The sequence below is a fragment of the Hevea brasiliensis genome, chromosome 1 (genome assembly GCF_030052815.1).
Source record: "Hevea brasiliensis isolate MT/VB/25A 57/8 chromosome 1, ASM3005281v1, whole genome shotgun sequence".
In the NCBI taxonomy this organism is placed as follows: Eukaryota; Viridiplantae; Streptophyta; class Magnoliopsida; order Malpighiales; family Euphorbiaceae; genus Hevea; species Hevea brasiliensis.
The window spans coordinates 115,436,317-115,460,415 of record NC_079493.1 but is presented as its reverse complement, the minus strand read 5'-3'; the positions used below and the strand labels follow the sequence as shown (position 1 = coordinate 115,460,415).

Sequence of the window (24,099 nt, the reverse complement as noted above, 5' to 3'; positions counted from 1 at the left end):
TTTTTAAAAATCATTTTTTAAAGAAAATAATAATTCAGATCATCAAAATTAAGATAGTAATGTTGCTAGGCTGTTGGGATGTTGCTTGGAGGCAGAAGTTCCTTTGCTTGTGTATAAATTCATACCTAATGGATCTCTTTTCCAATATCTCCATGACCAAAGTGAGGAGCCTCTATTACAATGGAAGTTGGTGAAGTTGCTGGAGCGCTTGCATATTTGCACACAGTGGCTTCTTTTCCTATTTATTACCGTGACATTAATCCACAAATGTAATATTAGATGGGAAAAACATAGCAAAAGTATCAGATTTTGGAACGTCAAGATTAATTGCCATCAATCAAACTAATTTGATGTTTCATGTGCAAGGCACTTTTGGTTATTTGGATCTAGAATACTTTCAAACCAGACAGTTTACAGATAAAAGTGATGTTTATAGTTTTAGAGTAGTTCTAGTGCAGCCTTTAAGTGGACAAAAAACAATTTGTTCAAGAAACTTAGAAGAAATCAGGAGTTTAGCCTCACATTTTATTCTTTTGGTGGAAGAGGATAGACTCTTCGATGTCATTGATGCTCACATTGTAGAGCATTATTGCAGTTGCTTATCTTGCAAAAAGATGCTTACATTTGAATGGAAAGAAACAGACCTACAATGAAAAAGTTACAATAGAGTCGGAAGGGATTCAAATATCACGAAATAAGTTGAATATTCAACAAAATAATGAAAAGATTGAAGGGATCCCTATCTGATAACGTTTCCATTACAGAGAGTTGAGAGACTTAAGGTAGCCTAGTTGATGATATTGTGATTGCAGTTAGCTGTGATTTTAGTAATGTTAAAACTCTACCAATGGATGTTGAATCATTGGTTGCTAACGGAATGATGTTGCCCAACCGCAAGTGCACGGGTCGTACAAGTAATATAGAAAAGTTATCATTCCCACGAGGAGTTGTGTTAATGATTGAATTTTTTATATACAAATTCTAACTAATTTGGACTATTTTTGAAATTAAAGTAATAAATTGATAGAAATTGAAGTGTGAATTTTATGTGTGTGAGATTAATAGTCTATTCAACAATGTATTAATTAAACTAAAATTGCATCAAATTAAAATAAGCAAGTTGAAGTATGGCAAAATTTAAAATGGCAAGCAATTAAATTCAATTAGAAATTAACAATGATAAAAAGGCAATTCCGGAGTTCGGGAGTTCATATTCAAGTTATTTTGAGATTTTAAATTGGTTGTCCAATCTTGTGAAACTTATGGGTTTTAAGGAGATTAATTCTTAAATCCTTTGAATACCCTTTCGAGTGGGACAAAGAGTGCCTTAATCAATCTAATCCTACTTTCGTTGAGTTAGAGTTAATTAAGACCCATTAAGTTCTTTAATTAATCTATAAATCCTCTTAATCCTTAGTCTATTTCTAGATCTAAGTTAATTAAGTCCAATTTCTTGATTATCTATCACAAGGCTTTCTCCTTTCGGTGCCTCAACCATGGATTAAGAACATCACTTATTGGGATCCTACACTAAGCATGTCATTAAGCACACAAGAAATGAATAAAACTCATTAAGACCACAAAATATGGATTACCCAATCAAAATCCATAAAATATCTCAAATATTACATCCCAACTCCAGAATCTAATGAAAACTACTCACTATCTATAATATTTACAAGATATTCTGAGTTAATATGGAAATAAAACTTTAATCTAAGCTAAAAACTAAGAAACCTAATGCTAGAAAGGTAGGAAAAATGCAAGAAAAGAAAGAAATCTCCAAATCTGGTTGGAAATGGTGTGGGAGACGTTTTTGACTCTTCAGCTGCTGCCCTCTTCCTTTTCCTTTTCTTCCTCCTCTTTCTTCTCTCTTTCTAAAATGGGATAAGGGTCTATTTATAACTTTTTCTAACAAGGAGCCCTAAAATGGTGTGTTTGAGGTGTGATTTTCTGAGGGAATCTTCTGCCAGCTCATTATGATGTCTTTGTGGGACTGCATAAGTGGACTGCATAACTCATGCCATTTTCGGCTGGTTTCTGGCTCTCTGTGCGAAACTGCATGAGCAAGGTGCAAGACTGCATAAGTTATGCACAATTCTGTGAGGTTGCATAAGGGAGGCACGAATCTGCATAAGTTATGCGGCAACTTATGCAGATTTCGGCAGGTGCTTGGGACAGTTTCTTCTCCTTATGCAGAACTGCATAACTTATGCGGCAAGTTATGCGCAATTTGGCCAATGCATACTTCAACTTTGAAACTTGTTTTTGACATCTTTGGCTGTAGAAATCACTCCTCAAAAGTAAAATTTCTTTTTAGTCCTTCAAAAGCACCATTTTTCCTACAAAACAAAGTAAAAATTACAAATTAATCCAAAATTGGCAATTATGAAAAACTAACTAAATAACTAATGAAATTAGCTAAAAGTGACTAATAATCAAATAAAATGGCTATGAAATTAAACCTAAATGACTATGCAAAATGTATGTATCAAATACCCCCAAACTCAAGCTTTTGCTTGTCCTCAAGCAAACTTTAAAATGTAATGCAATTTTTAGGGGTGCCTTATCCAAAGAGCTATGAAAATCACCTATTAAAGTAACTTAACACACCTTTAGCCATACCAACAATCCATATACCCATCCTTTAAAATGCAAAGAATCTAATGCTTATCCAAGCTTTCACCGCTTAGCCATCAAGTCAATTATCATTCAAAATTTCCAAACCAACCAATCAAAAGAGAGAGTCATGCTCAAAAGGAATTCTAGGACAATCAATAGTCAAAGTGTCTCTATATAGAATGATGGAATTAAATGAATGAATGGATAATTTTCCAATCCCATAGGCAAATTCCTTACTCCTATCTCCACTAATGTAGCAAGTACTATCACGAGATCAAAGGTCTTTTTAGGGATGTAATGGGGCCATGGGGTTCAAAATAAGGCTAAGAAGAAAAATGGGTAAAAAGGATTCAAAGCATGAGAATATTTTCAATCTTGACAACATAAGGTACACTTCTTATTTTATTATATATTTTTTTTCTTTTTTTTTATATATATATATGGAGAAGAGAAATACGCAATGAAAATTGTCAAGTGCTAGCATAATTTACAAAACACATAAAAATGGAGGGACATTTTGATACTTTAAACTTGTATCTTGCATTTTCTTTTGATGATTGTCCCTAAAAATGCCACCCCCAAACTCATTCCTTTTAATGCTTTGGGTGGATTTATTTCAATTTGAATGACAATAATGAAAAGCACATATACAAGCACTTTTACAAGATGACAAGCATTTCTTCTCCCTTTTATTGTATTTTTTTTCTTTTCTTTTCTTTTCTCTTTTTTTTTTATGTACCTAATATTATAAATAATTATTCTTATGAAAAGGGTTGGAGTGTTTGGTTCATTGGCTAGGTAGCAATAAGGGTTTCAGGAAAAATTAGGAATAAAAAGGCTCAAAGGGGTTTGCAAGGGTCAATTTTAATTAGGAAAAGGGCCAAAGGTTTAAAATGAGAAGGTTTAAATCAAAGAATGCCTAATCATCTCTCTTTTCAAGTACAAGCTGGTATTTTGTCTTGAAAGGTTTAGAAAATTTGTTCTAGGATTGGTGAGACATCATTTGACTACCTTATATCTAATAACTCCCTCTAAACACTCCAATCTCTAAAGGACTAATTGGGTAGCTTTTTGGCTAAGAAGATATAGGCAAGGGATAGATACTTCAAAACTTTGCACCTCTTAGGAAACTTTCAATCCACAAACCCAACTAAAGGTAAGTCAAATCACTCTCATAGGCAACTTTTCAATACTCAAGGGATTTGGCAAAAGATTTTAATGCATGATGCATGATTCCTAAAAATGAGCAATGCATTAACTAAATGGAGGAAATCTATTTGTGTGCAGTGTGTACAATTTCTAAGTGATGTATAATGTGTGTGTAAATGTGTTATGTATATGTATGTATGGATGTATATGTAAAATATTTACAATATATGTAAATGGAATGGGATGAGATGTTCATACACTCAATATGTGAAAAATGTAGCAAAAATCAAAATGCGCACCCCCAAACTCAAAATTGGACATTGTCCTCAATGTCTCAAGCAGTGCGGCATTAAAACTCAAAACAAAGAAGAATAACCAGGAATTGTTAAATTTTAAGAGCAAAAAGAAAGAGTTACCTGGTATAGAGCAGATGAGAATTCAAGAGATAAAGGGAATGCATAAGAAGCTGCACAGGTTATGCAGAATAAAATCTTTATGCAGCAGTGCATAAGGAGGTGCATAAGGCATGCGATTCTGCATGAGTGGCATAAAGGACTGCACAGGCTATGCAGAATATTTGCATAAGGGGATTCACAGCCTGTGCAGTATATTCAAAAGCTGCTGCATGATGATATAGCAAGGAAAAATGTGCAAACACCAGTAGAAGCCTGCCAATATATACAGTGTATGGACAAGTATGCACAAAAGGGCAGTAAAGGCAATGAGAATCAATGAAAAACTAATGGAATGGCCATCCAATAGAACTTCAAGAAAAACAGAATTCAAGGCAAACTAAAATTGTTTCAACACATCCAAAAAGAAAAACTCCTAGAAGTTTGAACAAAATCAAAATAAAGACTAATCTAATTCTATGGTTTTGCCCTTGTCCAAAGATGTTGCTAAGGGACTGGTTGGAGTTGGCTACTGTCGAAGGGGTGGTTCTGGAGGAGGTGATGGAGGTGGAGGTGGCATTCCCAGAAAAACCATGAGCTGCTTCATCATCTCTTTTAATTCTTTCTGCTTATCTCTGGTTTCCATGACAAAATCAAAGAGTTGATCATGACAATCCTTGAGGGTTTCAAGACTAGTTTCAAGCTTCCTATCCACAAAGTATACATCATCACTAAGCCTCTCAAGATAGGTGAATAAGGCTTTAGTATTGAAGGGAGGAGGTGCTATGGATGAAGAGGGTCCAGCTACAAAAGGTGTAGGTTGTGCAGAGTCTGCTAGGATGTCCTGTGCAGACTGAGTGGGTGGTGCAGGTTCAGTAGAATGCTGTTGGACTGGTGGTACAGATTGTGCCTCTGGTTGTGCAATGGGTCCTGTATCTGCTGCTGGTTGTGCAGTGTCAGAAGGTGGCAAACTGAATCCAGTTTTGTATAGGTGTGTAGCATCAAAATATAGAGTGTCTGAAAGTGCTGGTAGAGGATGCTCTTTCGAATTAAAACCAAAATGCTTAGCTATAACAGTTATGAGCCCACCCATGACTATGTCACCTATGGATTTGGTAGCAATATGTAACACATGCTCACAAAAGAAGTAACCAGGAGAAACTTTGACTTTGTGAAAAGCACACCATAGCATGAACAATTCAGATTTTCCAACAACACCAAAACTAGTCCCTCTGCCCAAGATAGTGCTAGCAATAAGCTTATGGATAAATCTAAGTGCAGGGTCTAGTATTTGAGAGGTCTTAGATCTGCCAGCATAAAAACTCTGAGGTTGGTTTGTGATACTCCTCCAAAACTGAACAGCATTCCAAACACCTTTATTTGCTACCTCTATGCCTGTATATGGTACCCTAAATAGTCCATCAATTGCAAACCCAAAAATACTATTAAATTGGTCTAATGATAGCTCTCTATTTTGCCCCAAACACCTAAATTTCATAGTTGGCTTGTAATCTATCTCACACAATTTCAGAGTAGCAGAAAATGAGAAAATAAATTCCAAAACTAGAGCTGGATAAACTAGTTCTTGTTTATGCACAAATTCCATCCAACCTAAACCATCAAGGTAGGCAACAACATTATCAAATAAACCAACTGATTGGAGGGCATCTGCAGAAATATACCTTGTGGGTTGCACCTTTCTGTCCTTAAGTCTCTTAAAGGTTACCTTGTGAGCTGCATCAGGAAGGGGCCAAGGTAGTTTAGATACCTGTGTTGTGGCTGAAGTTTGCTTTTTGCTAGAAGAGGGTGATTTGGCTTGTGGGGTAGAGGTAGAAATGCCAACCCCCTATCGTGTGGAGGCTGAAGTTTTGGGGTTTTCGGGTGCAGGCTCTGAAAGTGGAGTGGTAGGTGGGTTTTTGCGTTTTGTGAGAGGTGGTGCAGAAGCCATGGGTCAGGTGGATTTCGATCGGATTTTCCTTTTATAGGTGGCTGTGGGAGGTGGTGGAGGGGTTTGTTCTGGAGGGGAATCGGGATTAGGGGGCTGCATTGCTAAGGGTGAGACTTGGAGAGGAGAGCCTTGAGGGGAATGGGGAGGCGATTCCATGGTGTTATCGATGATGGAAATGGAGGAGGGAAAAAGAAAGTGAAGGAGGTAGAGGGAAGTTAGGGCATAGGGCGGCGAAAAGAGGAGTAGGAAGGAAGGATGATGCCGAGAAAAATGGATGTGGGTGAAGTGAACAGGAATGATGGGAAGAGGAAAAGTGGGTGCCGAAAGGTTTTTTTTTTTTTTTATTTGCACAGGACCTGTGTAAAACTACATAAGGGGAGAATGGGTGTGCATAAGTTATGCACTCTCTTATGCAGGTTTCGGTGGAAGATAAAGAGTATGAAAAAATTGGTTATGCAAAAGTGCATAACTTATGCGCTGCCTGATGCAAGTTTCGATAGATTTTGGAAGTGCAGGAAATGTGGTTATGCGGAAGTGCATAAGCCATGCACTCCCTTATGCAAGTTTCGGCAGAAAATGGAAATGAGAAAAGTTGGTCATGCGGAAGTGCATAACTTATGCACTCCCTTATACAAGTTTCGGCAGATTTTGGAATTCCAGAAGATGTGGTTATGCGGAAGTGCATAACTTATGCACTCCCTTATGCAGATTTCAGCAGAAAGTGGAAATGTAGAATTTGAAGTCATGCAAGAGTGCATAAGTTATGCACACACTTATGCAAGTTTCGGCAGAAATGAAATTTGGCAAAAATGTGGCTGTGCAGAATTGCATAAGCTATGCACATCCTTATGCAGATTGTAGCAGAGATGAAAAATGGCAAAAATTATGGTTATGCAGGATTGCATAAGTTATGCAATGGGTTATGCAGGTTTTAGCAGAGATGAAAAATGGTAAAATTTGTGGTCTAAAAGCTGCATAAGCTATACAGTTATTTATGTACAATTCAACAAGATTGAGATTACAATTGAAGATGGTTTGCAAGTTTGAAAAATACACTAGAATGAAGAAATATAATTCTATGAAGCATAAATCATGAGAAATTATCAAAAACACATCAATATATACAAAATCCATCACAATTGCATCATACAAGCTTGTAAAAGTGAGTTCTGCATAAGAGGCATTTGTGAATTATGCCATTTCAACTCAAACTCTGCAAATCAACATTTAGCACATTAAAAACTCAATAAAAATCTGCATAAAGTTGCATTTATCCACAAATGAGAATGGACTCCCCAAGTTATGCCAAGAAAATGCAGTATGTCCACCTTGAATCACACAATCCAAATAAGCTCAAAACTACAAAAATGACCCACTTACCATCATGTTAACATGATAAGCACAAATACTTAAAAGTTACACACCCAACCTCACAAAGAAACATATGCCATGTGCTGCAGACCCTTCTTTGCTGAAAATTTCATTTTTCTGCATAAATCAAGAAGCAAACCTGCACAGGTTATGCAGTGAAAATAAATCAATCTTGGGAGAGTTGAAGGACAAAATTTCATGTTAAGAGTCACTCCCCAGTAGTTCACCAACCTTCCTCCATTGAAATACATCTACAAGGGACAAGATTCAACAATGTCAAAAATTGAATTTGGGGAGATTTAAGGTAAAAACAAAAGCAAAGTAAATAAAAGTAAATCAACAAAAGCAAAATAAAAGAACTTGGGATGCCTCCCAAGAGGGCTAATTTATAGTCCTTAGCTAGACTCTTCATGCATTTCACTAAAAAGAGGTGAGGGATTAGAGAGCTTGCAATAACTTGCTCCTTCTATTGGGTCTCCAGTTATGTAATGTTTCAATCTATGCCCATTGACCTTAAAATTCCCAGATTTTTCACTCCAAATTTCAATTGCTCCATAAGGGAAAACCTTAGAAACTCTATATGGACCAGTCCATCTTGATTTAAGTTTTTCAGGGAACAATTTCAATCTTGAGTTGAACAATAAAACTGAATCACCCTCTTTAAATTCCTTTTTCCTAAGATGCTTATCATGCCAAACTTTAGTTCTTTCTTTATAAATACGGGCACTTTCATAGGCATCCATCCTCAATTCTTTAAGCTCATTAAGTTGCAATAGCCTTTTCTCACTAGCTTGCTTAAGATCAAAATTCAAGGTCTGAATGGCCCAATATGCTCTATGTTCTATCTCCACAGGTAAATGACAAGACTTACCATACACCAACCTAAAGGAAGTAGTTCCTATAGGGGTTTTGTAAGCAGTCCTATATGCCCATAAAGCATCATCTAGTTTGACAGACCAATCTTTCCGAGAATTGCTCACTGTTTTCTCCAAGATATGTTTGAGTTCTCTGTTAGAAATTTCAACTTGTCCTGAAGTTTGAGGGTGTTATGGGGTAGCTATCTTGTGCACTACACCATACTTCCTTATTAAGCTTTCAAATTGCTTATTACAAAAATGTGAACTCCCATCACTAATTACAGGCCTTGGAGCTCCAAATCTACTTAAAATAAATTTCTTCAAGAATTTCACTACCACTTTAGCATCATTAGTTGGAGTTGCAATAGCTTCCACCCACTTTGATACATAGTCAACTCCAACTAGAATGTATTTATATATGAAGGAGGAAATGGCCCCATAAAATCTATTCCCCATACATCGAATAATTCCACTTCAAGAATATCATTTAGGGGCATTTAATCTCTTTTTGGCAAATTTCCACTCCTTTGACACTTATCACATTCTAACACAAATTTCCTCACATCCTTAAAAAGATTTGGCCAAAAGAAATCAGCCTGCAAAATTTTACTAACTGTTTCAGAGATTCCAAAATGTCCTCCATAATCAGAAGCATGGCAATGATGCATAACACTCTGTGTCTCCTCATCAGGAATACATCTTCTTATTAAACCATCACAGCATCTCCTAAAGAGTAAAAGATCATCCCATCTATAAAATTTTGCCTCATGTAAAAACTTTTTCTTTTGTTTGCATGTCATTCCTAGAGGTAAAACTCCAAAAGATAAATAATTCACCAAGTCTGCATACCAAGGTAGTTTAGCAACAAGAGAGAAAAGTTGTTCATCCAAGAAAAACTCATCAATAGGGACTTCATCCATTTCTTCATCATCCAATTTCAACCTACTAAGATTATCCGCAACTACATTTTCAGCTCCCTTCTTATCTCTAATCTCCAAATCAAACTCTTGTAGCATCAGAATCCACCAAATTAGCCTAGGTTTAGCCTCCTTTTTACGGAGTAAATACCTGATAGCAGTATGATCTGAAAATATAACCACCTTTGAGTCAATAATGTAAGGTCTAAACTTTTCCAATGCAAAGATAATTGCTAAGAATGCCTTTTTAGTTGTTGCATAATTTGTTTAAGCCTCATGCAGTGTTCTACTAGCATAATAAATAGCATAAGCCCTTTTGTCCTTTCTTTGACCAAGAACAACTCCAATTGCATAGTTGCTAGCATCACACATAATTTCAAAAGGTAGGCTCCAATCGGGCGGTTGCATGATTGGTGCAGTGATAAGAGCTTGCTTCAACCTACAAAAGGCATCCAAACACTCTTGGTCAAATACAAATGGTATGTCATGACTTAACAAATTAGACAAAGGTTTGGCTATTTTAGAAAAAATCCTTGATAAAGCATCTGTAGAACCCGGCATATCCTAGAAAACTTCGAATTCCCTTGACATTGGTAGGAGGAGCCATCTCCTCTATCACTTCAACCTTGGCTTTATCAACCTCTATTCCTCTGTTAGACACCAAATGTCCAAGCACTATCCCTTCCTGAACCATGAAATGACACTTTTCCCAGTTTAACACAAGATCAGTATCTGCACATCGCTGCAATACTTTAGAAAGGTTAGCCAAGCATATGTCAAATGAAGATCCATAAACAGAAAAGTCATCCATAAAAACCTCCATTATATCTTCAATGAAATCATGCACATTTGAAAAGTGGTTGGTGCATTACACAACCCAAATGGCATCCTCCTATAAGCAAAGGTTCTATATGGACAAGTAAAAGTGGTTTTCTCTTGATCATTTGGATGGATAGGGATTTGAAAAAATCCTGAGTATCCATCTAAATAGCAAAAATAAGAATGCCTAGCCAGTCTTTCTAACATTTGATCAATGAAGGGAAGCGAAAAATGATCTTTTCTAGTGGCTATATTTAATTTTTTGTAATCTATGCACATTCGCCAACTAGTCACTGTTCTTGTGGGAATTAATTCATTATTTTCATTTTTGACAACTGTCATTCCACCCTTTTTTGGGACAACATATGCTGGACTCACCCAAGTACTATCTAAGATAGGGTATATGATCCCTGCATCAAGCAACTTTAAAATTTCCTTTTTAACCACTTCTTTCATATTTGGGTTCAACCTCCTTTGATGTTCAATAGATGGCTTACAATTTTCTTCCAAAATAATTCTGTGCATGCAAAAGTGTGGGCTTATTCCCTTAATGTCATCTATGGTATATCCTAAAACTTTCCTAAATTGCCTCAACACTCTTAACAACTTATCAGCCTCTAAGGTACTCAAGTTTGCATTTAAAATTACTGGATAAGTGTTATTGGTGCCAAGAAATTCATACCTGAGCTGAGAAGGAAGTTGCTTAAGTTCTACCTTAGGTGCATCTTCTTCCTTGAATGATGGTTGCTTAGATTCTGCTATTTCCTTTTGTGTGAGTTGAAAAACTGGAGCAGAAATGAATGGTGGACTACCCTCTAAATGTTGAGCATATGCAGCTACATGAGGGTTGTCATAGTCTATGCCTCCTCCATGAACCAAGCAATTTTCAAGTGGATCTTCTGGATATCTCTTTCTGAAGTGTTCTTCAACCAGCTCATCAATGATATCAATTCTCAAGCAAGTATCAGCTTCAGAATGATGCTTCTTCATACTGTTATTAATATTGAAAACCAATTGATCTTCACCAACTCTAAGAGTCAATTTTTCTTCCTTAACATCAATCAATGCTCCTGCTGTAGCTAGAAAGGGTCTTCCCAAGATAATTGGAATATTAGAATCCTATTCCATGTCCAAGATGACAAAGTCAACAGGTCTATAGAACTTCCCAACCTTTAGAGGCACATTCTCCAAAATCCCTTCAAGATACTTAATTGATCTGTCAGCTACCTGAGGAGAAATGTGGGTTGACTTAAGATCTCCCATATTGAGCTTCTCATAAATGGAGAGGGGCATAAGGCTAACACTAGCCCCTAAATCACATAAAGCTTTTGTAGAACATGATTCCCCAATGTGGCATGGAATTGAAAAGCTCCCTGGATCCTTGAGCTTTGGAGGAAGTTTCCTTTGGAGGATAGCACTGCATTCTTCTGTCAAAGCTACAGTTTCATGGTCTTCAAGTTTCCTCTCGTTTGAGAGAATTTCTTTTAAGAATTTTGCATAAGTGGGCATTTGTGAAAGAGCATCAATAAAAGGCACATTTATGTATAGCTTCTTCAAAACCTCTAAGAACTTTCCAAATTGTTTATCAAGCTTGGCTTTTTGAAATCTTTGTGGAAAGGGAAGTTGTGGTTTGTAAGGCTCTGGAGGTATATACTTTTCTTCCTTCTCTTCAATTTTCTCTTTACATTTTTCTGCACTTTCTTTCTCACTTTCTTGTTTTTCACTCTCATCAATTTCTTTCTCATTTTCTCTCTTCTCACTATTTTCACTTTTCTCATTATTTACAACTTTCCCACTTCTTAAAGTAATAGCTTGACACTGCTCTCTTGGGTTTTATGGTTAACTTGGAAGTTTTTTAAAAGACTTAGTACCTGAGGAAGATGCTTGTTGTGCAATCTGATTTTCCAACATTCTGTTATGTGTTTGCATCTGTTCTAGCCTTGCTTTCATCTCTCTCATCTCCTCATCATGCTTAGTTTGGTTAGCAAGAATCTGTTGTAATAAAGCTTCTGTGGTGGAACTTTGTTCTTGCTGTTTTGGTGGAGGATTTATATTTTTCTGCTGAAAATTAGGCAATGGTTGCCTATTTTGTTAATATGGAATTCCTTGTTGCTGTTGTGGTTGAAAATTCTGATTTGGAACTTGACTTTGCTGATTTCCTCATAGAAAGTTGGGATGATTCCTCCAAGTTGGATTATAAGTTTGAGAGTAAGGATTCCCCATTTGTTTGTTTCCATAATTACCAATATATGCAGCTTGCTCTCCATAGTCTACTCCACAGCTGGTAGTTCCCTCTACATAAGCCACTTGTTGTGAACCTCCAGATGATGATGATGAACTAACCAACATACTTAAATCTTCCATCTTCTTAGCCAAAACATTTGTAAGTGCATCAAACTTTGCATTAATCATGTTGAATGGATCAAGGTCATACATTCCAGCAGCTTGCCTCTTTTGAATTGGAGCTGGTCCTCTTGGACTACTCCAAAGATGAGTATTCTTTGTAATTTTCTCCAATAGCTCATAAGCTTCATCTTCATGCTTCATAATAAATTCTCCTCCTGTTTGAGCATCAATAATCCCTCTAATTGCAGGAGTGACATTTGTGTAAAAATTCTGGTTTATCATCCATTTTGGAATGGCATGATGTAGGCATTGTCTCTCTAATTCCTTCCATCTCATCCATGATTCATAGAGAGTTTCATCTTCTCTTGGTCTAAAAGCTGTCATTTGATTCGTCAATTCTTGAGTTTTTCCAGGTGGAAAATATTGTGCAAGAAATGCATCAGTGAGTTGCTCCCAATTTGTAATTGAGTTGTGAGGTAAAGAATCAAGCCAATCCAATGCTCTATCTTTCAAAGAGAATGGGAATAGCTTCAATCTTGCTACATCATCAGATACTCCAGGTTGTTTTTGCATATCACAAATCATAGCAAACTTCTTTAGATGTGTGTGTGGATTTTCAGAAGGATGTCCCCCAAATTGGGAATTTTGAATCATTTAAAGAGCTCCAAAATCCATCTTGTAACTGTTTGCATCAATTCTTGGTCTTGCTATACTCTCTCTCAAGTCATCAAAACAAGTAAAAGCATGATCCATCATACTTCCCCTAGGCACATTAGCATTTACAACCTCTTCTCCTTAGGCTGCATTTTCATTGTTTCGATCATTTCCAGCATTACCGCCACCAATTCTAATTCTTTCATCAGCCATGTCTGCTTCAATTTCAGTTTCTCTCAAGGCTTCTTTCCTTCTTCTGGTTTCTTTCTTGTTGGCTTTACAAAATTTCTCAATTTCAGGATCAAACAATAAGGATGTGTCACTTGTGCTTCTAGCTCTTCTCATAAAAGATTAAGAGTACCTGAAAAAGAACAAACAAACACAAAATGAAAAGATAACAAAGATAAAACTATAAACAACTAAAATAATCAAGAATTCAATCTTAAACAAACAACTCCCCGGCAATGGCGCCAAAAACTTGATGTTGCCCAACCATAAGTGCACGGGTCGTACAAGTAATATAGAAAAGTTATCGTTCCCACGAGGAGTTGTGTTAATGATTGAATTTTTGATATACAAATTCTAACTAATTTGGACTATTTTTGAAATTAAAGTAATAAATTGATAGAAATTGAAGTGTGAATTTTATGTGTGTGGGATTAATAGTCTATTCAACAATGTATTAATTAAACTAAAATTGCATCAAATTAAAATAAGCAAGTTGAAGTATGGCAAAATTTAAAATGGCAAGCAATTAAATTCAATTAGAAATTAGCCCACTCCATAAGGAAGCCATTGATAGTGAAAAGAAGAAGAAAAGTTGAAGTTTAACAAGTTACCCAAGAGGTTAGTGCCTAATCTTCCTTTCTTCCTTTATTAATCCTTGAGTTAAGGTTAAAATGAAGCGAAATTTGTAAGAAACTAAAAGAAATAGATGAGTTATGAGGGGAGTGAATTTTTGGTACCCATGGTGAGTGATGGATTTTGATGACTATGATGTATATAAAGTGATTTAATGATGTTGGTTGATGTATTTATAAGTATTAGAAGTTGATTTACATTGAGATTTTATGAGGTTGAAATTGTGAGTTAGGGTTTGACCTAACTTTGGTATTTTTGTATTATACCATGCAATTGGGATTGTTGAGATGTGTTGATGATATTTAGAAGTGCCTTGAATGTCAAATTGAAGTAAGGAAGTTGGAGGAGAAATGAATTATTGGAAGTGTTATTTTCTGCAGGTTGTGTTTGTTGAGGGCAGTATACATTTTAGGCCATAAATGAAATTATGTGACCCCAATTGGTATGAGGCCAATTGGAGGTGAAACTAGACCCAAAATAGCCCATATTCTATGAAGAAACCATGCCCAAATTCTGTCCAAAACTTGACCTAAATACTGCCTAAATCCGGATTTACCCTGCACCCAACCCAGAAAATGACCAAATGAACAGTGCGTGTTCATTTGGTCATAACTCTCTCTATACTGGTCCAAATGACCTAAAATTTTACCAATGGAAAGTTTAGACATAGGGCTACACTTTTCATGATGACCACTTAATCCAGTTTTGCCTTTAACCAATTCAAATTGTTAGCACAATTTGGGTCACTGAAACTGCCAATCTAGAAAATGACCAAATGAACAATACGTGTTCATTTTGGTCATAACTCTCTCTATACTGGTCCAAATGACCTAAACTTTTACCAATGGACATAGGGCTACACTTTTCATGAAGACCACTTAACCCAGTTTTGCCTTTAACTAATTCAAATTGTTAGCATAAATTGGGTCACTGAAACTGCCAACCCAGAAAATGACCAAATGAACAGTACGTGTTCATTTGGTCATAACTCTCTCTATACTGGTCCAAATGACCTAAAATTTTACCAATGGAAAGTTTAGACATCGGGATACACTTTTCATGAAGACTACTTAACCCAGTTTTACCTTTAACCAATTCAAACTGTTAGCACAAGTTGGGTCACTGAAACTGCCAACCCAGAAAATGACCAAATGAACAGTACGTGTTAATTTGGTCATAACTCTCTCTATACTGGTCCAAATGACCTAAAATTTCACCAATGGAAATTTTAGACATAGGGATACACTTTTCATGAAGACCACTTGACCTAGTTTTGCCTTTAACCAAATCAAATTGTTAGCACAAATTTAGTCACTAAAACTGCCAACCCAGAAATTGTCCCAAAATACTATTCCTTTGGTATTTTGACCATAACTTGAGCTCTATAACCCCAAATTCAGTGATTCAAAAGCTGAAATTCAAGTTTAAACATAGAAGAGCAATTGTTATGAAGGAAGTGTGACTAAATAGACATCCTAACCTAGTCAAATTCCTAGATAAAGATAACACATCAACATGAACCTAAAGAAAGGTTCATGGGAAAAATGCTATATAGGATAATTAAAATACTCATAAGGAAAATTTAATATTAAAAATGATATGAATATGTAAATTAGGACTAATGCCCTATTAATATGAAATTAATGGTACCAATGAACAGTACTAAAAAATAGTAATAGTGAATAGTGCTAAATTAATTAAAAAAATGTTTAATTGCCCATAGTATACCTAGACTTATTTATTTAGTTTGGATAAATTGGTATACCAATTAGGGACTACAGATAGCAGTACTGCCTACCGAGAAAATCATGAACTGACAATATATGTCTGGTATGATTGTTCTACAGGCTATATGCCTACTTACTGGCCATTGTGCCTACTTTATTTCTGGCTTTACAAGCGGCGGTGAGTCTCGTGCCCGACGGTGGCCTCGTGCACGGGCGTGCGGATAGACATATGGCTGTCTAACCAGTATACACCCGTGCATCCAGCCTTTATAAATTTGTTATAGGTTTCTTGGGCACTGATAAATGTCGACACCATATTTTGGTCGATCCCTAGACTCAATAAAAAATTCTTTTTTTGAACAGCTAATCACGTTTCCAGTTCATCCTTGATAGGCGGTCACATTTCCGATCTCTCCTCACAAAGACTTGAATCAATGCTAAGTCCTAGCATCCCTTAAAACTCAGCCGATCTCTCAAATCATTTACCGATCCCTCAAACCCGTTGCCGAATTTCCGGACTCGTCGGGTATATTCCTGATCTCTGTTGATGAATAAAATGAACGGGCACTAGATCTCTTCCTACCAGTTTTATTGCCGACCTCCTTTCCGAAAGTTTAAGAGCTAAAGTTTTGGTTCGATTCCGATCTTAAGTGTTCGAGTTAAATTTTCAGTCAAGTTCTGTTCAGCATTTCTTCCCTACCGATCTCATGTTCAAAGTGCTTTCCGATCTCTCATACTTAGATTAATAATCACATTTAGTTTTTGTTTTGCTGTGCTCATACAATCAAATACTCAGACAAACGATGGTTTAAAATTTTCCGATCACAATCATTCATTGAACAAAAGGCATTTCATTTCATGTCATAATTTGTACAAGTTATTCGGCTGGGGGATCACCCCCAGCCTGATCTACATTTGGCTCACTCTCTCTCTCACCCTCGACTTCATCCTCACTGTCTTCATCATTGTCCTCAGGAGCCACATCGGCCATCCAAGAAAAGTCTTCTTAGGGTAACGCTCCCGGAGTGCGGCCAAGAGATCCTTGTGAGCCTTCACATAGGCCTCGGCTATTCCGTCACCATCTCCTCATCCCTCTCCTTAAGCTCCTTGTCTTTCTCCTTAAGCTCCTTATCCTTCGCCTCAAGTTCCTCTATAAGTTGAGCGACACTGGCTACCGTTGGCGTGAAGCACTGGACTTCCTTAAGAGCACGATCCCTCTCATCCAAAGCACGATTCTGTTCGCCAACCGGTCTTCATGGAGCTTTGCCCGTCCCTCGACTTGAGATATATAATCCCGGCGGATGAGAGTTGGGATCGGAGGAATCCACCTCCGATTCTTCTTCCCGATCTCCTTACCCGGTACTGAATCCTTTCCGGATCATGGTGCAGTTCACTGGACACTCCACGTTTAAGCTCATGGTCCGAGTCAATATGTCGTCGAGACCATTCAGGATAACTGTCCGATCCTCTGGAAAGAAGATGGTAGACCCGGGACTTTGGCGAAATCGAGTTCTCCTTGTGATCCGATTATTCCTCAAGCGATCGATCGATGCTTGGCGCCCGAGAAGAGGTCCTCCCGAAGCTTGAGTAGGCCCCCTTCCTGCTTGGAACAACCGCAAGAGTCGGAGGCTGCTCCTCCGATCTAGGAGGAGATCGGGTAGCCGGTGGTCGGCGGACCGAAGGTTGGGGAGGATCACTTTGTATCTCCCGTGTTCGTGACTGAGCGTTTGGAGTCGTTCGACGCTTTATCTCCTTTATCTTCCGAGATCTCTCTCTCCTTCTTCCGTTTCCTTGAACCCTCACCACCCGCCATACCGCACAAAGAAAAGGTTAGTGAGATCGCTAAGGTCCCGAGATCGAGGTATAGAAAATACCGATGCCGAGGTTAGAGAGCGGAAGTTCGCGGTCTTGGCGATGGCGGTGAGCAGTCCAATGGTGCAGCTCGCGATCACGAATCAAACAAGAATACTTTTTAGTGGCAGCCTCACTCTTGAGATCCATCACTATCAAACTTTCCTCTTCGCTCGAGGTAATATGGTTCGAAGCAAGGGTCCCCTGGTACCACCAAACGTGGGAAGTCCTCAAAGCGGCTCGGATCTTTGCTCCTCACAATGAAGAAAGCGATTCTTCCAATTCTTAAGAGACGAGGCGGTCGGAAAGAGCCGCAACGAGGCTTCGCTGGAAGAACCGATGGTCATCGTCCTTTCGCGAGATAGCCGGTGCAACTTGGCGAACACTTTAGCCGTAGGTCTGATTCCCTTAGCTCGGCATAGACCTCGGAAAGCTACCAAGATCCGCCACGAGTTGGGATGGATTTGAACAATGGATGCTCGGTGAAATTTTAGGACTTCCTTATAGAAATCGTCTAGAGGGAACCTCAGACCGGCCTTTAACTGTTCCTCATACACCATGACTATGTCGTTCTCTTCAAAGGAGTGATCGACACGAAGATCGCCATGGCACTTGATCAGCTCATATGAATCAGGACAAATGTTGTATTCTTGAACAAACGATTGCAGATCGGATTCCCGAAGAACCGATGGAAGCTCGTCTATAGGAAGGGTCTCTCTCCTTGAAGGTGGTGCAAGCCTTGATGGTATGACCCGACCCCGACCTGGAGCAGAGACCCTAGGGGGTTCAGGTTGCGTGCTTGGCCCGACCGCCTCTTCTTCATCAGACGATGACCATGAGAACTGAATGGAAGGAGGGCTTGCCGCTCTCTGACCTTCGGCACCGCTCATTTTCAAGAAAAAACAAAGAACTTAAACTAAAAAGAGGATTAAAGCCCTTAGAGAGTCGATCGTCGGGAAACGGAGAAAATGAGAGAACTTGAAGTTGTGAGCGGGATTGAAAATGGAATGAGAGAACAACTGGCTAACCCTCCCCTATTTATACTAGTCCGAGCATTTAATGCTCGCGAGGTTCTAGGCGGCGCATCGATTGGTGAGACTCGACAGCTGTTCTGACACTTCTCTCAAATATCCGAATGTTCAGAGATCGGTTAATTTCAGATAGGCATAATAAGTTAAATATTTTGAATAAAGGATCGATCAAGTGTCATTCAAGTAAAGAACCAGATCGGATAACCACCTTAGAGATCGGAAAATAATCAATGCAAAAATAATAAGATGATAATCGCAAAATAAAGTCTTTATTTGCAAAAGATCGGATTACATCATTTGGGCGATCTCTAGGGATCGGATTACAATAAAGGACTAACTACATCATTTGGGGGATCTCTAGAGATCTGATTACATTGACAGACTACATCATTTTGGCGATCTCTAAGGATCGGAATACATTGGAGATCTGACTATATCAAAAGGCCGATCTAAGGATCGGTTTACAACTGATCCCAAGGATACTCCCAGGAGATCCATGGATCAGTTTATAACTAATTCCAAGGATACTCCCAGGTGTTCCAAGGATCAGTTTATAACTGATCCCAAGGATATTGCCGACCGGATGCTTCATCCGCTGTCGGAACACCCAAGGTGGATCAGAATCGCTGTCGGAACACTCAATGTGATGAGAAGCCGAATGAACTCAGTTGAGCAACTCGAGATCGGTACAACCGAAGCCCGCAATACGGATCGGTCAAATCCAGTTCTCTCACCATCGTCAATTAGGACCATCCAATCACCGGGATCGTAAATTTTCAGTCGAGGAAAAGGGAATTCCATCGGAAGAGGATCAAAACCACAGTTGTAGCCGGAACTTTCCCCGGAACAGCTAGAACCAAGAAACAAGGAGAAAGAGAAAAATCGAATGAAGGAAATGCCACTATCAACGAGGTATATATAGGGAAAATGGGCATTTAATGTCGAGCGGAAAAGCGGCGGACGCTTCGAAAATCGAGATGTAATTAATGCTTGGACCGAATCCAGACTGATCAAGGGATAAAAGGGATCGGGAGATAGGAGATCAGCATGAGAGATCGGAATAGGAGCTAGGGGAGGGATCGGAAGACAAAAAGAATAAGACAAATTCCAATAACCGTCGTCGAATCGAGCCGAGGTAGTTAAAGCGTGGCGGACGAGATCTCCACCGCACGCCTAAGAATCGCCACTTAATCTTGACAGTGCGTGGTATGTCATGACAGTCTGTACATCCCAATCTCCACCGTTGATCTCACTTGTAAGGATGAATCCGAACCCTTGGATCAAAAAGAAGATGATAATACAGCGTTTTCACTCTCGACCCTCGGATCGTTCGGACAAGAGGATTCAAGACCGGATTAAAAGAGGAAAAGGACAAATACTTTGAGAAGCGATCTCGACCATTCGTTTTGATTCTCTTTAATTCTGAACATCCGATCATGTACTTCAAAATCGACCCTCCATCTCCCTCAAAATGAATCCTGACGCTTCATGGGGAGCACGATTCCTATAAATACTGCATGAAAAAGCTGTTCAAAGGGGACAAAACAAATATAGGCAAGAGGTCGCTATTATCGTGGAGGAACTCAAACTTCATTCGATTTGTTACTCTGCTGTTTTGTAGTGATTAAAAATACTTTTGAAACTAGTTTTCAGGAGTGTTTTCTTGAAAAAGATTTTGAATATTGGAACTCTACATTTCCAGTTTGTTCATTATCTGGTCATACTCTCATCATCTCTGCTTCCCTTTCCTCTGTTCAAGCTCAACTTCCTTTCACCTGGTTCTTACCCTGTTACCTTTTAGCTAAAGCATCTCTCGGTTTCACGACGGACATCAACTCTCGGTGATCAATCCGCCATCACTATTTACCACTTCACGATTATTTCAATATATTTGGCTCCTCACGGTAAGAGTTCACACTCATCTACGTTTGTTTCCTGCACTTCCTTTGTTCTTCATACATCTGCAACTTTCTTCAAGGGTATTTTGTACAAGAGAACCCAAGAGAAAATATTGTTATAAGAGTTCATGTTACTGTTTTATTAAGCGTCCACGTTTATTTCCCGCATTTTCCTTGTTCTTCTTACATCTAGACCATTTCTGCACAAGCAATCCCAAAGAAAGTCACTCTCAAATCATTTTTTTAGTGATCAGTTCAATTTATTAATCTCAGTCATCTCGAAAACCAGTTTTCGACTCTTTGTAGTATGTAAATGGTTGGGTAAACGTAGGTAGCTGCAACTTAGAGGTCTCCTTTAAAAAGAGGACCTGAATAACACGTCAGGAAGATAGCCGAACTATTAGGCCGACGTAAACAACAATTTGACAAAGATGTCATGAAATGGAATAAGACCAAAGTAAACGAAACAGTTTGGATCGGTCATTAATAGATATTGGTAAAATGACTACATGAAAAGGTCAGTGAATCAAGTCTAGTGTTCCCCGTTCAGCCACAGGATATCCATAAACCTTATCCCCGGCATTTTTGAAGGTCAGAATTCTTAGTTTTAGGTTCTTAAGACCCGTAGCTGTGGTTAAATTTTTAAAGGTCGGAAAAGTCTGTGTCCGAGTCTCATCAAAATAGAAGGGGTCGGAAGAGTCCTTATCCTATCCTTGCCTAAAAGTTTTAAGTCAACTCTTAAAGGAGATCGGAGGAGGATTCTTATCCGGTCTCCCTTCAAAATTTTAATAAACATTAAATAGGGATCGGAGGAGAGTTCTTATCCGGTCTCAACCTCAAATTTTAATAAACATCTGAAAGAGATCGGAGGAGGGTTCTTATCCGGTCTCCTCCCAAATTTTAATAAATAACTTAAAAGAGATCGGAGGAGGATTCTTATCCGGTCTCCCTTCAAAATTTTAATAAACATTAAATAGGGATCGGAGGAGAGTTCTTATCCGGTCTCAACCTCAAATTTTAATAAACATCTGAAAGAGATCGGAGGAGAGTTCTTATCCGGTCTCATCCTCAAAACTTCAAATAAATAATTTAAAAGAGACCGGAGGAGGGTTCTTATCCGGTCTCCCCTCAAAATTTTAATGAACAAAAAAAGATCGGAGGAGAGTTCTTATCCGATTCTCACACCCGTTCACTAAGGTTGTCTCATTTACTTATGTATCTGGGTGATCCAAATTTAGTGAAAAATCAAACATTCCTTCTACCAAAAGGATTAACATTGCCGCCTAAGCCCTTCTAACTAATTTGTAAAGGACGCAGAATTAAATCTACTTACCCTTATTAAGGGACGAGGTGGGGTGCCTAACACCTTCCCCACCCGTTTACGGACCCCGAACTTAGAATCTCTGTTTTGAAGTGGTTTCATTTTTTAACTTCCCAAATGGTTTTCCTTAGCTTCCCTCAAAACTAAGGTGGCGACTCCTCACTTTTTCCCACTTCGGTGAGTGATCGTCCGGGCGACCGCAAAATCCCATTCACGACGACTTAGCGACTCACCGGGATGTCTAGGGACCCAACCCCAGTCTAGAGGCCCAAAAGTAGGCTTAATTTTTGTCCGATCAAATTATAGTTAGATGGGCTCACTCGACGATGTTTTATACGTTGATTATTATTGCTGCTAACCGTTTTGTTTGTTTTGCCTGTTTTATTCCCTCTCAGTGCTCTTCGCTCGAAAAAAAGGAAAAAGGGAAAATGAAAAAATAAAATCCCCCTGAACTGGGAAGAGGTAAAGGTGTCCCTTCACACCTTTGAACACCCACGATATCCTCACACACTATGGTCCTAACCGGGCTTTCTTACCCTTTTAGGAAAGTAGGAGGGAGTCATGTAGCGGTACCCGTGGGTTTTACACCGTTAGTATCCGTGAAGGCTTCTGCTCAAATTGAAACTCGTTCTATTTACCGTGATACGTGGAATTTTCCGACAATATCATGGGGGTAGAATGGGGCTCTCTTGTTCTGATGGGGGCAATTTGGGAACACGTGGCTATTAGAAAAATTAGATCTGAGCTAAACCGTCACGATAGTGAAAGCCGTAGTAAAGCGCCTCATAAGATAGAACTATCCGGATAGGTAGCGCTTACCGGTGTTAGAGTCTCCCTACTATAGGACAAAAGGGGCATACTTACTCTTACCCTATTCTGCTTTAATTTCCTTTTGTTTATTTCTTTTCAGGGTAATTTTGAATCCTACTAAAACGCCTACACATTTTCCTACTTTGATAAATGTGTACGTGTTACCCTGTCAACAGTATGATTCAAAATTACCCTAATTTGTCTTACTAACAAATTCTCCATGAGCGTTACCAAACCAGAAGTGCAGCAAAGGATAGGCATCATTTTTATCATGGCATCCTCGAGTCGATCGCGAGAAAAGGCTCAGAATGCTAAACTTTGGTCCGAATCAGTTCATAGTCCGGTACCCTCGCAAAATGATGCTTCCGAGGCACCTGTTGGCTCGCTACCTTCGCTAGATCTGGACAAAATAAAGGTCAAAATGAACAACCTCGAGGGTATGTCTAATAGATGGAGGTTGCTTCCCGACCAGGTCAAGGTACAGTTTGAAGAGAAGTACGGAAGGATTGCAACCTTAATGCAAGTCAAGGTCCAAATCCCGGCATTAAAAGCCATGTTGTCGGTTTGGAATCCTAAATGCAGTGTTCTCTTTCAATGACATTGATACGGCCCCGCTATGGAGGAATATCGGGCATTCTTTGGGGATCCCATACTCATTGCGAGAATCGGATCTACTTACACCTCGAGCATAGGCGGACACAGAAGCGGTTGGCACATATGTTGGGTTCTCCCGGAAGAAGTGAAGTCCAGAGCGATCAAAGGAACACGCATGGATGGTATTGGGCGTACCTTGAGAAGCGGTTAGATCATTACCTCCAAGAGAAGCGGTGGGATCAAGCTTCCATGGCACTCGCCTTGGGAATCTATGGTCCGATCCTGTTCCGGGGCCATTGGGGATCATCACTAGCGATGCGGTGGAGGTATTTTGGACGATGAAAGCGGGGATCAATCCGATACCGGCAATCCTTGCCGAAACCTTGTTAACCCTAACTTACTGCAGACAACAGGGGAAAGGGTCCATTAAGTGTTGCTCTCAGTTATTATACCTCTGGACTATCAGTCACATGTGTCCTATGGAGACAAAAGGATTGACTTGGTACCTTGACCAGCCTCCCATTGAGAAGATGATCCGGTTAGTGATCAGTTCGAAGAATGAAAACGATGGCGGGAACGGATTCTGAGTTTCAATAGCCATGATTACTGTTGGAGGAAGCTGTGGACGTCAAGCCAACCCGTCTTGATTGGTACAGGAGGTATTCAGTCGGTGTCCCTAATTGGAATAACCGGGTATACAAGTTACACTCCAGCACTGGTAATGAGGCAGTTTGGCTCAACACAGTCCATGTTCAACATTAAAGAATACCACCAAGGTCACTTCTACCATGAGCTCAAGGAAGAAGGGTTGAAAATGGCTCGCAAGTCCTGGGAAAACATCACTCTAATGGAAAAATCACCCAAAGGCCCGAGTGCCTCGGACGATTACCTTAAATGGAGAGCTGATAGGGACCAAGAACGCTCTACCATA

The 24,099-nt window shown here is 38.9% G+C and overlaps 1 non-coding gene across 1 annotated transcript; it reads left to right on the top strand.

Annotated features, from left to right (window-relative positions):
- The first annotated feature begins 12,713 nt into the window (after positions 1 to 12,713).
- Positions 12,714 to 12,820, top strand: LOC131169766 (small nucleolar RNA R71). Its single transcript, XR_009140673.1, has one exon. It is a non-coding gene; the product is annotated as a small nucleolar RNA R71 (small nucleolar RNA).
- Positions 12,821 to 24,099: the final 11,279 nt, after the last annotated feature.